General features: G+C 34.3%; 1 pseudogene; it reads right to left on the minus strand.

The window, feature by feature from the left end:
• Positions 5468–15716, minus strand: part of LOC104742829 — a 37563-nt pseudogene continuing 27314 nt past the window's right edge.

A 15716-nucleotide genomic window follows, 5' to 3' on the forward strand; every position in this document is an offset into this window, starting at 1 on the left:
ATTTTACAAAGAGATTTGGATTTTCTGGTTTTAAATTTAGATAATATTTGCAGTGCGAACTGATTTATTTTACAATTGTGTTTAGAGTTCAAGAACGGTGGTTAATTATTGAATTCTGCTTATTTAATTAACTGATCTGATTTTCCATGATTTTCTGAGAATTTCCCTAGGTCTAGCGTTTAATCCTTCTGACTTTTACAACTCTTTTATTTTCTGTTTTATATTGTAATTTAATTACAATATTTCTGTTTAGCATAATTAAAAGATTATTAAATCTATTGTGTGAATCTGGAGTCTCTATGGATTTGATCCCTAGGTACTATAATTGATCTCTTAATTTGAGAGAGTAGCTCTGGGATAAATTTGAGCATATCAAGCATGCTAATTAATATTATATCGGAAAACTTTACATCTTATATGTTAAATGCATGTTCTTAATCTAAAACTGTGAATTATTGTTTTTATTATTAATGTATATAGCAGTTCAATGAAACGGATTAGTCTTTTTGTTACATGATTAACGTGATAACAATTATAATAACATGTTATATAGAAGGATGACGTGCTAACATATTATATATCCAGATAATATTGTATAAATATGAGAATATATTCAATAAATAGATATTATTTATATTATCATGTAACTTATACAATACTAGATTAGGACCCGCCCGATGTGCGGGTTTAAAATTTTTAAAATAAAATAAAATTTAATAAAGAATATAAATAAATATTTTTAGTAAGTAGAAACTATCTATAAAAATAAATTGATATACGGAGTTGTCTAATGTGATATTTGGTTTAAAAGGTGCAACTCTGCGGTTGAGAATATTAATTATGTTTTCTTTGAATGCCCTCGCTTGTGTGAAGTTTGGGATTTATCTCCGACTCTGGTCTCGTCAGAGTGTTATCCATATGAGTCGGTGTACTCAATTTGAATTTTTTTTTCTAGAGGGGTGCCTCTTAACACGGTGATCCTGATCAATTTATTCAATTACCATGAATTTTATGGCAATCTGGAATGCCATAAATATTTTTTTTTTAAGGTTTAGAGATCGAGGCGAATGATATAATTGCTCAGGCTTTGGGTGATACGTTAGCCTGGAAAGAGGCGCTCTCTTTTACGGCGGTCATGTCAGCTCCATCTCCGTCTTCGGATGTCCAGGTTTCTTCACCCGGTTGTCAGATTGATGGTTCTTGGAAAGTAACCAATGTGCATTCAGGATTGGGCTGGTGGTGTTGCGTTGGTGAGGAGCGAACCTTGTTGTTGGGGGCCAAATGTCTAAGACGGTGCCCCTCCCTCCTACATTCGGAGTTAGAAGCGTTGTTGTGGGTCATGGAGTGGATACGTGCTGCAGGGATCGCTTGTCAATATTTCGAGACTGATTGTGCTGAGTTACTCACTATTGTGCAGTCCCTGAAGATTGGCCGTCCTTCTCCAACCTGCTCGATGATTTTAACTCGCTAGAGTCCTTCCCACTATTCTATATCTCTTGTATCCCGCGTGCGTCAAATACAAAGACAAATTGTCTTGTTCGTGCTTCGCGTTCTCTTATCTCTGAAGTTTCTTTTGTAAACCCCTTCCCTCCAGCTTGGACAACTAATCGAAGAATTTCCTTTTAATTTATTGTTTGGTTAAAAAAAAAAGAAGTAAATATATACACTTTTAGTTAAAAAAATAGTTGTAGATGAGTTCAAAATTATTAAAATAAAATTAAATTTAACAAAGTATATATATTTAATTATTTTCATAAGTAAAAAAAATATATAAAAGTAAAGAGATAAACTTTTAGTTATAAAAAATAGTTGTTTTTTTTTGCTATAATACACTAATGTATATCTATTTACAAATCTACTATATACATTACCACTAAAAGTGTATTTGTACACACAAATATATTTTACTGCTAAAATATACTCTTTAGTTTTTACTACTACCAACAAATTGTCTTTCTGAACACATTAAATAACCTATTATATGTCACTTCACTTTAACATTTTTATAGTTACAAAAACGCATACGTTAATATTACATACTCCTATCTTATATATTACAATAGCAGTCTTTTTGAATAAATTATTTGATGGTGAAAAAAAATATGAGACGATCTATTTCTTTATGTAAAGGTGAGTATTTACATTTTTTATTGTATATTTTCAAAATCATTTATTACCTTATATAAAAAGTAATCATTTTTCTTGTAAAATTAGCAACTTAAAATTAAAATAAATAAACTATATTATAATTTCGAATTTTATGATATATATATATATATATATAATTTCCTTATAATGATCTTTTTTTTTTTAATTTTAAATCTGTTTAAATTTTATAATTTTCTTATAATTTCTTTTTAATATTTTTAAAATTGTTAAAGTTTTGTTTTACATATGGAAATTTACAAAGGTTTTTTTTTTCTTTAAACCATTTTCCTTATAATGATCTTTTTTAAATTTAAAGCTGTTTAAATTTTATAATTTTCTTATAATTACCTTTTAATATTTTTTAAATTGTTAATAGTTTTGTTTTACATTTAGAAGTTTACAAAGGTTTTTTTTTCTTTAAAAGATTTAAAATAGAATTAGTTTTTCTTTTCTCTATTTTACTTTTATATAAAACCTTTTATGGTAGTTTTAGAATTTCTACATTTTTATTTTTAAAATTGTTTAATAAATTTAGAATTGACATGTGTCAACATCTGAATGATACAATTGACACGTGTCACGATCTTGTTAATGGGTAACTTTGACATCAAACTTTATATAATAAGATATGCTAATATCTATAGTATTAAATCATGTATTATACGATTTGCATAAGCTAACCTACATATTAATCTGTTTATTTACACTTATAATTTAATGATTACTGGTAACTTATTTATTTATATATTTAGTTAGAATGATAATTTAATTATTACTGCAAAAATATAACTTATATGTTAGCACTTTAAATAGGTTGCTAAGTAAATTGGTACCCATAGAACTGAATCAACCCCAGAAGAACGTGACAATGGTTTTTGCCATCAACGATTCCCATTCCCCCATTTCAATCAATAAACCGCTTCACGAGATCATGACTTATTTGATGATGGTGAATTGGTGATGAATAGATAAGAAAAACACATAAAAGAAAAAAAAAATGAATAAAATGTGTATGGGGGTGTAGTTGTCTTATATTCATGTATATATATGCAAATAGTACCTAGGAGAGAGAACTAATTATTAGATTATTTAGGGGTACAGATTAATATTACTCTATAGTTAATTATGTTGTATTTATACCTAAAAACCTTCCAAAATTTATATTTTTAAGTTTAATTTTGAAGTTCAAACATAATAAACAAATGAATAAGCCCAATGAAATACAAAACTAAATGTATTTTACTTATTTTCTTTTTATTTCACATATATTACTTTCTTTTATCTTATAATTTGGTAAAAAATAAAATTTATTTTTTTAGTTGCACCGGGTCATTCCGTTGAATGAACCGGCCCTAGATATAACAACCAAAATTATTCGAATATATAAGATTACGTCGTCATAAGAATAAGATATAACAGTTATTACAACAAACAACATGTATGCAAGTGAGCTTCTAGGATATAGATGCTTCAGCTTCGCGTAGTTGGATTTGGAGAGGGATATGTAAATTAAGAGCTCTTGCTAGGCCTTCCATTGTTTGTGAAGTGAGTTCCGGAACTACTTGTAGGTTTTGGACCGATAATTGGACGTCGTTGGGGCCTCTTTTGGACATCACAGGTGATGTTGGTACGAGGTTGTCAGGTTTACCAGTTAACTCAGTGGTTACAAATGCCATAAGGGATTGACAGTGGTGGATTGCTCATAGTCGTACCCGGAATCCCATCGTTCAACTACTTAAGGCTTGCCTCCCTTCTGCTTCAGATGTCAACATGCAGGACGATGCTCCTGAAGATACTTATTTCTGGAAAATTGGGGATGTGTCAGCTTCAGATAAGTTCTCAACGGCGGCAACATGGGGACACCTCCATCCTCTGGGAAACAAAGTGGAATGGTTGGAAGCGGTTTGGTTCAAGGGTAGGATCCCCAAACATGCTTTCATTGCTTGGCTTAATTCTCGACATAGGCTGAGTAATATTACTCGTGATCGACTATTATCATGGGGGTTGAATGTCCTTGCGAATTGTCTTCTCTGCAATAATCATAATGAATCCCGACAACACCTGTTTTTTTACTGCTCGTACGCGGCTGAAGTGTGGTATGCCTTCACTAACAAAGCTTAGGTATCGCCTCCAATTCTATTTGATGATAGGGTCAATTGGTTGAAGAATCCGTGTAGAGACAAAAATACTGCCTGGATTCTCCGATTAGCATATCAAGCCTCCGTGTATATGATCTGGAAGGAACGTAACTCGCGGCTTCACACTTACACCTCTAGACCAGCCTCGAGTCTTATCTCATAAATTAAAAGCCTTCTCAGGTTTCATCTCGGTACATTAACGCTCAAACAAAGGAATCTTCTCCCATACGACATTGTCTTGGTCACTTGGTTTAGAATTTTCCATTAGTCTGTAACCTTGTTTTATTGTAGGTGTTACTCCATCACATGAAGCACTACTTATATTGTTTCCCCCTCTTTGAATGGAATGAAAAGGTATGTATTGGAAAAATAAAATAAAAAACATGTATGCACATGTTTACTACAAAAATCCACGTGCATACCTGACTGGAACTCAGATATTTGGAAAAATAAAAACAAAAATTAGAGGCCCTGTATACTGAACTATCTAGGGGCGAACTGGACTCAAACTGAACAAGACGAAATAAGGCCGAAAATGTTATGTTGATGACCAATTGAGCATCATTTTTTTTTGGTGGGAACCAGTTGGGCATCATTGTTGGCATTCTACTTGTTATTTAAAATGTTATGACTGACTAAATTAGTTAAAGAAATATTTTTCAAAATACCACATTTTAAGTATTTTTTTAAAGATACCACATTTTAGTTTTTTTTTCTAAATAACATGATAGTTTTATATTCCAAAATATTACAAATACAAAAAAGAAATTGATTTTTAAAAGTAAAATTTTCTTTTAAAAGGTCTGGGTTGACAATTACAGATTTAGGATATAGTTTTTAGAGGGTAGAATTTAGTATTTAGTGTTTAGGATTTATGGATTATTTTTTAATATTAAAACTCTAGTTTAATTTTGTGGTTTAAAAAAAAAAAACATTTTAGTGATATTTTAGAAAGAAATAAATAAATGAAAAATTAAAAGTGGTGGTTTTTGAAGAAAAAAAACTCATTTTAGTGGTATATATGAGAATTACCGGTTGTTTTTATCATTCATTGCCTTCCATTATTATAAAGGTCATTTAAAACATCGTTTATATATGACAATATTCTTTGGACTTTCACTCTTAAAGAAACAACATAGGTGGTACTTGTTTATGTCCTTTAGACACTTAATCCAAAAGATTCAATAGGTGAAGTAGCCGGATCCTTCGGAGGCGGCCAAGTCTGAGTTGGTCCTTGCAAGGGAAGGCACTGTACGATCTGAGCTGCCCCTTGAAATGGGAGGTATATCTCTAACACGGGTTTTCTTGATAAAACAAACCGGAAGTCCTCCTCCTACGCGATGCATCTTTTTAAACCAATGACTGATTGTCTCAACTCCTAGATAGGAAAAGAGTACGGTCAGTGATCCCCCAGCAATGGAGACAATAGCCGGAAACAACCATCGTGATCCAGGGAAATGAGGTATGGTCACCCAAGACGCCGCAACATAAGCCGTTGCCATGAACCCTACAGAAACCCACATCATCCTGTGACACTATTCTTGTGCGTGGCCACTAGTAATTTCTTCAAGGGTTTCCTCTGGTAAGGTATGATGCTATCAAGAAGAATAACTATGCTCAACGACATGAACAGTGCCATGAACAGTGCCATGTTGTTACATATTGCAAAGACTTTAAACGCTGCCGTATTGCCTACAGTTGACTTCTCTTTCCATGGGACCATGGCCCATCCGGTTTATCCCACCGGCATAAGAAACCGAAGCAATCAGGACCGCCACTATGGCAATCGTGTTTCTTGCATTTTGTAATGCTTCTATATGCATCTCATGTTCCAAGCTCTTACGACCCCTTTTAACTTCATGTTTCTTGCTTTTCTTTTTTTTTCTCTGCTATCTCTGATGTGCTTATTACGATTAGCTCAAGCAGCCGTATAGCCTCCCTTTCATGAGAGCATCTATGAGTATTATCTACTGGATAATTAGAGTGGGCTCTGTAATCTTGATTGTTCTCAGCCTTCTTAGAGTACTCCAGTTCTTCTGAAGTCTTGGTGTCGTCACACCTCAGGCAGCTTGATATGAACTCAAAGTCTTTGGCTTCTAGAGGTACAAGGTCAGTAGCTCGATAACCCATTTTGTTCCTATCTCTGATATTTACTATCTTCTTATCAACTATGTAACGTATAAGCTGCAATTAATTCAGGAATATGTGACAAGAAACATCACACACAAACATACACAAAACAGAGCAATTCCTCGCCACTCTATATTAATATATAAGTCAAAATGATAGTATATGGTAAGTTAAAATGTTGTAACTAAAAATTGATTTGGAAATAATAGAGAGGAGAGAGCTAGGGACAAAGAAAAGTACTACTCACCGGAGCGCAACAAGCCACGGAAGCAGCAATATGTAAGACAGTGTTGTCATGTTGATCTTTTTTCCTCAAAAGAATTTGGCTGTTGATGCCCACACTCTCCGCCATGAAAACAAAGCAATCTATAGTTTTGTGTCGTGCAGCGAGATGAAAGACTGTCTCTTTTGACCGCGTGAGAACACCAAAACACTTTGGAGCCTTCGAACTCCCCTAGGGTTACAACCGAACCTCTTCGGACTGCCAGATGCAGAGGTGATAAACCTTCGTCGTTAAGAGCTTCTCCTAGTCTTTGATCGACACCTAACAATATACTTATCAGTTCAAGGTTCCCTTTGTCACACGCATGATGAAGTAGCGTTGATGGCAAGCCGCCTTCGACCAACCAAGCTCTTTTCCTAGCTAGCTCTGGAAATCTCTCCAGTATAAACCCAACAATACCTGACAGTGATCTCAACACAATAGTGAGATAGTGAGTTCATACAAGATTACAAAAACATGTTGAGCTACTTGTAAGTTTATAGTATATACTGTAAAGTATAGAATGCTTGATGTATTCACAATAATACAGAGTGTGGTTTATATACAAGAGATGAGGTGCAACCTCTAGGATAAGCAATAACAATACATTCCTAATATGAAGATATCATATATTCTAGAGTATGATCATATCACTGACAATTTCTAACAAATTCTCTTAAATTAAATAGGTAAAAATGTGGAGTAAACAGTGTTTTGATTACATTGACTAGATTATACAAATAAGCATCTTTGCATATTTTAATTTCTTTGTATCTTTGACATTAAATTATAAGTAATTTTATTCCTTAGTTTTAAGAGAATCCACTATAACTTTATTTTAGATAATTCATTTAGAATTCTCAACAAACATTGCTACAATATACCCTTAAGGATGTTTGCAGAGATATCAAAACGCCAACACCACCACAACCCGAACTGGTGGCGACAAAAGAAGAAGAAGAAGAAGAAGAATCATTCAGTTGGATGGCAGCAGGTTTAGGCTTTGCACCTGGAGTTTTATTTGGATTAGTGATGGGATACATAGCAGTTTCATACAAGCATGAGTGGTTCATGAAGAGATTTGGCCGAAACAAGCAACAAAGCATCAGAACTCGTTAAGTCTCTCATCGATCATTCTCTCTTCCTTATCGCATTGTTGTTTATGTTCATTAAAATTTTGCTGAATCAAGTTTTGTATAATATGTTTTGAACTATTTTTAAACCAAATTAAGACTGGCAAAATTAAAAGTTGGTGAATAATAAAAATATTACAATTTTCATTAGATAATTTGACTTTGTTTATTTACTACCATAATCACCCATATAGCTAAAAGACAACAATACGGTTTGTTGAGTGAATGCAATGTTACATTCTTGATTAATTCAATAACAAAACATCAATATTAAAATGCACAGAGCCTGTTCGTTTCCTCGTCGCCGCTGTTTGATAAGCACGTCCGTTTACTCAAAGCTCCTATAGATGTACATGGTTGTGTTTGTCTTTGTGTCTGTGATTAGATATAATTATGCACTTAAACTGATTACAGGTGGGTATGGTAAGCAATGAGCTTCACTTCGAATCCAAATGCAGAAAGGAAGTCAAGTTTATTCTGCTTACAAACAAAAACGCGTTTATAATTGAAAAAAAACAAAAGGCAGAGAGGGCTCGAGGCTGGTCTGGTCATGCCACTGGTTCCTCTCTCTTTTTCGTTCACGCGCAATTCTTTAGCTTTTTCCACAAGAAAATAATTAAATTTTAACAACTACGAGTTGGGACTTGTGAGTAGCGGTGAATTAGGCCGCTCTGAAGGAAAAATAAGTTTTTGGTCGACCTTCTAGTTCGATTTTTTTAAGTTGGGACGAATTTGTTGTCTTGCGTAAATGTACACTTAAAAGTGCAAATATGGCTTTTAAACACTTTAAAAAGTCACAGTTTTTAAAACCAACCCTTTTACCAAAATGTAAAAATAATTAATACTAGTTGTAGGAAAACTTGTATATCTGCAACTTAAAAAAATGACTTTTTTTTAGAGCAACATAGTAGATAAATATGGATCAAAAAAGAATTGAGAAAATAACTATGAATTCGTTTTCTTTAGTAAATGACTCTTTTTATGGTGGGATAGGGGTAGAGTAGTTACCAAATTAACCTTTTAATTTCCAAATTTTACAAAATCTGAAGATACAGTATGAGATATAATTTATGACCGAAGAAATGGGGAGAGATAATGCTACAATAAGTCATAGTGAGTACCAAGATTAAAGCTGAGGTTACAGTTGGAAGAGATGGTGGTTGTGATTGTTACAGAGGTGCCTATGGTGGTGATTGAAAGTAATTATAGAGGTGGTGATAGGATAATTTTAAAAAATAGCATGAATCATGTTAAAATTGCATGTAATTATCATATAAATAGCATGTGATATTACAAAATAGTATTTTTGGTTGGAGTAAATAAATAAGGCATGTGTTATTATCATTTGTTGGAATATATCATGTCATTTATATGAAAAACACTATTAATTACAATAGTTTTCTAAAAAAAAACATGATAGATAGACACAAATACATGTACAAATATTAAAACACATAGTTCATCTAAAAAGAATGAAAAAAGTAGAGCAGTTGGGAAAAGAGAAAACGAGGTGATGGTGATGATATAGGAGATGGTGGTCGCTACGGAGGTGACAGTGATGAATTCTGGGGATAAAAGGTGATGGAGAAAGCGGTAGTTGTTACGGAGATGATGGTGATGAACTCGACTGAGTGGATTTATGTTGGTGATGGTGAATTTTGTGATGAAGCTTTGGATTGAGAAAAAAAAGGAGAGAGATTTCAGTATTTTGACGAGAGAGAAATAATAAGGAAGCAGCACGAAGAAGAATAAAGATAAATGAAGAGAGAAAGAAAGAGAAGGAAGAGAGAAGAAGAAATAAGTAATCTGAGAGGCATGTCTGACACAAACACATACCCCATAGTTATTCTCTTCATTATTTTCAATTCCATAATTATCTAGTATATATACTTTTTTTGTTTTATTGCTTAGGTTTCAAATCAAATTGTAAGCATGATTGGCAAAATACATTTATCTAAATAATCTTATGCGACTTGTAGTATAATAAATGATGAAAAATTAATAGTTTTCTAAAAAACTACCACATTCCAAAATCTTTTTCATGCTCTCTACCACATTTCATAACTCTTTTTATCCAATACCACAGCTTTATAAGAGATTGACTTAAACGCCCTTCGGTTATTTTCTTTATTTAATTCTTAGCTCTAACTTATTTTATTTTATGCTTCTTTTATTTATTATCTTGTCTTTTCGGGTTGGCTTTCCCATAACAATTTCAAATTAAAGCAGGTGGACGAACAAAATTATATTTGTCTTTTCGTTTCTCCATTTCTCCATTACACAAAAATCACAAATACATATCTCCATCTCTTCCTCTCTCTCTAATTTTCACACAAAATTAGATTCGTCCTATCGTTGCTCCGACCGTCGTTAGTGTACTGCAGAGTTATATTCACCGAAATATTTCTTCTTCTCCTAATCTACGGTAAGTATCACAGTCTTTCCTCCCCTTCTCGCATCTAACTAATCGACAACTCTGAGTTTTTTGACCCTTGTTTTTGTCCTTTCCGTTTAAACAGACAGTGGTCCCCTCCAGGAGATGGAAACTAACACACACAGTGGTACCTTTGATATGTATATATTTTACACTCTTTTATCATGCATTTGTTATTCATTTTGTTCTCTTAACTCATTGTTTTGCATTGTTTTCGGTCTCTTTTGCATAATATGCATATCTAGGTAGTCTTTGCATTGGTCTTGCATACATCTTGCATATTGGAGTTATTTCAGGTATCTAGGAGACGTCGGAAACGCACCAGTCGAGCCAGCCTCCCCGCGCATCATTCGAGCAACCTGGGTCGAGCCACGTTGAGATTGCATTCCACTCGACGCGCACTGACTTGATCGCACATGTCAGGAAGGAAGACGCTCCGTCTCACACGCTTCAGGAGATTCCCAAACCGACTATTTACCTTATCTTTTTTATATTTTAGGACTTTCCATGCTGGACTATATATACATTTTGTTAAGTCTTTGCCGAAGACATCTTTTATCTCGTTTTGTTCTTTTCCTTAAGGTTTTACCTAGCCACCTAAACGTTTTGAGACTTTGTAATCCGATATCTTGGAGTTTATTCAGTTTCTGCATTTGATTCCTTCTACAAAATTGTTCATCCTATTTTTATTTATCTAATGATGCTTGATTCTATGTTTTCTGAGTTTGTATCATTGATGATGATTTCTAGATCCGAGTAGTGTTAGAGTTCTTGAGGATGGGATAGATTAGGTGGAGGATCTTAGGATGTAGGGTGTTTAAGCTTTGATTTGTATGATTCCCTTCTGGACTAGAGTTAGAAATACTAGTTTTGCTCTGATCAATTGGAACTAGGTCTTAGAAATTTCCACACCCAAAAGGTGTTTGATGAAATGTCCGACCAACTAGTGCCAGAGACTTACATTCCTAGCCTAAGAGATTAGTTGTCTAGGATGTGTGTTGACGTGAATGGACTTGTTTGTCATGCCTGCTTGATCATGTTTCTCTAGCGAGAGATAGGTTTGGAAGTGGTTGAGTTTGAGTAGCTTTTGTCAAGAGATTGGATTAGCTAAGTCGTGATGTTCATTGTTTAGGTATAGTTTGCTTGTGGCATGTTAAACACTCTGTAGACTAAGAGAATCCACCGACATCAATTACCCCCATCCTTAGGACTTATATCTTCCTGATTGATATTGCATTCCTGAGACCGTTTCTGATCCTGCTCTCTAGTTCATGCTTAGAATCGTTTTTGCTTTTTACTCTTGTCATACATTTTCGTCTCTAGTTCTGTAACTCATTTCCGTTTTGCATTCGGATCATTCTAGGATTGTTAGATGTAAAACCACTTTTTGAATTGGCTTGACTTGTGATTCCTTGATTGCATCTCAATTGTTAGTGAAGTTTCCCAACTGGATTGACACCTTAAATATTACAACTGCATAAGGTTGATTGAGACCTACTAGGAGACACAAAAATCCTAGTATCAACCCTCCAGGAGATCGAAACCAATACACTCGCTGTCGAGGGAAACTCAGATCCGATCCCACCAACATCTGTATTAAACCCCATTGATGGCCTACCTCCCCCCATCTTTATCCTAGTTTGTGAAAGTACAATTGGAGACAGCTGCGACTCTGGCGACCCTAATTTTGAGTAAGTTTTACACAATATTAATCAAATTTTCCGGCTTATTTTTTTATAAATCTCGGTGGACAACTTATTAACTTCGTGTAATCTTGTCTACATAGAGAGAATCTCCATTGTGTGGTCGGCGACATCAGCAGCCAACTTCAGATGTTGTTAAAGCCGACGGTGGACAACTTCCTCCCCATCTGGCTGAAGGAGATGGGTTGGAAGCCAATGATGGACAACTTCGTCCCCATCTTTTTGCAACGGATAAGTATCATGTTAGAGGGCGTATCAACTCTTACTCCAAGCCTGAGTATCTGCTCGACATCTTAGAGGCGCTAGATGGGTCCCCTGAGTTGGAATGGCTTCAACAGTCATTTTTCGAGCGTCTTTTACAATTGCCAGTTCGCAATAGTTTCCTTTCCGGCAAGCTTGTACACCAATTCCTTTGTCGCAATTTGGTGACCAGAAAAAAAAACACGAAATGTGGTTTTTGTATGGTGGACATCCAATCCGTTTTTATCTGCGTGAGTTTGGAATTTTAAGATGTCTCAGTTGTGGTCCATTCCCTTCATCTGATGATTATACATCTTCCATCGACTCTTATTTCTTCCAAAAGGAGCTACACGATCAACTTGTAGACATTTTGAAGCTGGACAAGTTGTTGCCTTTGTCGGACCAGATGGATGCTGACCGTAGGCATTAGTTGTCTCTTGTTGTAATTGTTGATAGGATTCTGATTTGCAATTCATTGAATGTTAAAGCTACTAGTAAAGTAGTCAAATTGGTCCAAGATTTTGAAGCTTTCGTTAGATATCTGTGGGGGCGGCTTTAGAGAGGGTCACAATTGGTGAGATAGCGAATAGTGCAGGCGCTCTATGTGATCAATTATCACAATCTCACACAGCTACTCACGGATTTACTCTATCCTTTCAACTACTATTTCAGCATACAATCCCACTACTAGAAAGATTTCTTCCTGATGCAATTGACGAGCTAACATTCACTTACCATGTAGTGCTTCATCTCACCAAACTAAAGACGTTTCATTATTCCAACATTCTTGAAACGGAATTTGATCCTAATATAAGCCTTCAATATTTTAAATCCTTTCACCACTACAAGAAATTAGAGTATTGATAGCACTATAATATAGCGTTTTATGTCTTTTTGCTATAGTTGATATACCCCTTAATTTTAGATAGAATTTAGACGCTATGTTTTACTGATCATATTTTATTTTTAAGAATATCTTTTTTTAATTGTAATATACATAGCATTGGTATTTTAAAAACGCTATGCATACTTGAGGCGGAAAAATAAATCTAATTTTTCGATAAGTACTTGATGAAAAAATTGAGCGGCTAACAAATTTTCATTCTCCCTCTCACTCCATTGTTTCAATTCTCAAGATTTTTTCTTACTATCTATGTCCATATTCTCAAGCTTTTTCTCACACTCGTTTACTTTTTCCTTATCAATTCCCCAGATTTAGAACCAGACTTCTCATCAGATGAAATCCCAGATTCAAAACCAGATGAATCATCTTCCTCTTCTCCATATAACAAAACCCTAGTTATGCCTTCTTCAGTAAATCCATATTTTTATCATAGCTAGTTATGCCTAGCTATGAGTTTGGTCTTTTGAAATCATATCGGAAGGTCTCGCTTGCAGATCTAGAGATCTCCGTACAAGTCTCTCGTTTCTTCCGAGTGAGGGATTGATTTCAAGAAGAACATTGAGAAAGGTTATTTTATGTGGTTAGGTTCAGTGAGATTATGTTGTCGTCTTTGCAGCTCCTGATGTGATTAAAGGTTTTAACTTGTAGATCTGATTTGTTTGTTGCAAAAGGATGTTATCTGCTTGCTTCTCCATTGATTCTTTAATTCAGAACTTCTAATTATACTCTCTCTTTTTTTTGGTTATCAAATTGCAGATAAAAGTAAATTGGACTTGAAGTCTTGAACCATTTTTTTCTGGGTTTGAATGGGTGTAGCTTCTGTGAATATGAATGTTTATTGAATTCGATTTGAAAACAGGAGTAGAAAATTTCAAGATGGAGATTCTGATCTGAACAAAAAGAGGCTAAAGTTGATCTTCAGATGAGAAGCAAGGCAAGTTTAATTTCAATCATAATCTTGGTTATTAGCTCTCAAACTTCGATAATTAAGGGGATTTGTTGTGTGTTTTATGTTTCTTTATAGCAATATGGTAGCTTGATTTCAAGATGACCTTTAAAGACTTAGAGACACTTAAAGTCATCAGAAATTGCAATGGTGGAGTTGTATAATTAAGTGGATTCAAAAATTCTTTGTCGTGAAATAATAGTCTTTCTTCTCATTGACTACTAGTCTCTTATAATATTTAATTAAGAGTTTCTGAATGTTGGAATTTTGTGTTAGCTTCTTCTCAGGAATCATAAGATGATTTGGACTAAGAAGAGGTGTTGAGTGGAGCTGGAGAACTTGTGTTTTCTTATTTGTTGAGCAGTGATTGAATTGTGTTCTCTTATTTGTTGCAGGTTTTGATAGGTTTAATTTCAAGTCATGTGTTTGTTTAATGGTTTTGTGAAATCTGTGAATTAGAGTATTATCTTAGTTTTGTCTATTCCGTGCTTGGTTGCTTATGATTGAAATCGTGGAGAGTGAGCAGCTTTTACAGAGAAACTCTCCTCCCTTTTCATTCATTGTATATCTATGTACAGTGGAGGTGTGTTTCTCATTAAAACCTTTGAACTGCTTTTTTTGTTTTATCGTTTGAGAATTATTGAGTTCTTATGTGCAATATTGTTTTTTTTTTCTTTGGTGGGTTTCTCAGTTGAGGTGTCAGCTATTGTGGTTGAGAATTGTAAGGCTGGTTAATGGTACGTGTTAGTGTATATTTGCCTTAGTCTCTTGTATCTTCAGACTCTTTAATTTTTCATGTGTTCATAAGGTTATTGGGGCAGTAGGCGGCTTAAAGAACTCAAGGCTCAACTCACCGGCGGTATATATGTGTGATGTCTAACTTCGAATTATAGTGTACAGGCAAGCAGGGGTGAAAGGATGTCAAAAAGTAGATCACCTGGGGTAAGGCTCTACACTTTCTTAGTCTTGTATTGATGTTGTGATGGACTTGTGATAAGATTGTCTGCAGTTTTCTTTGTAGAGTGTACAAGCAAGCAAAGATGAAATGATTTCAAAAAGTAGATCACCTGGGGTAAGACTTAAAATCTTTTTAATCATTTCTGGAATTTTCTACTTTAATTGAATGATTTGTTGTTTGACTGGACTGGTGATGAATTGTCTGGAGTTTTCTTTGTAGAGTGTAGGTATAGCTCTAACACCAACACAAATGAGAAAAAAAGTGTATTCTTTTAGATTGCAAGGATCTGGGGAAAAAGTTGCAGAAGGTCGAGTTTTCTCAACAAATCCAGAAGATAGAGTTCATTTTGTCGCTTTGGGTCCCAATGCAAGTAAGGTTTGGGTTGATGTTCCTACGATTGATGATGCCCCAATTTGGAGAGCAAATTCAGAAATTAAAATCATTGCTGATGCTTTGGGTAGTATAATAGCTTGGCCAAATGACAAACTTGTTTACATTTAAAACTCTGATCGATCTTGTGTTTCTATTTTGTGTGAGGGTACTTGTTGTTTGTTTCACACATGTACGTTTGATGATCTAATCAATAATCATTTATGAATATTTGGTTTGATCCAAAATGATTGGTAATACAATATAGCCAAAAAGAAATTATTACTCAGTTTCTCATTGCAAACAAAAGATAGCAGTCCAATTTATTGCAAAGCTAAACTGCTACAATAT

The sequence above is a fragment of the Camelina sativa genome, chromosome 14, assembly GCF_000633955.1.
Source record: "Camelina sativa cultivar DH55 chromosome 14, Cs, whole genome shotgun sequence".
NCBI lineage: Eukaryota > Viridiplantae > Streptophyta > Magnoliopsida > Brassicales > Brassicaceae > Camelina > Camelina sativa.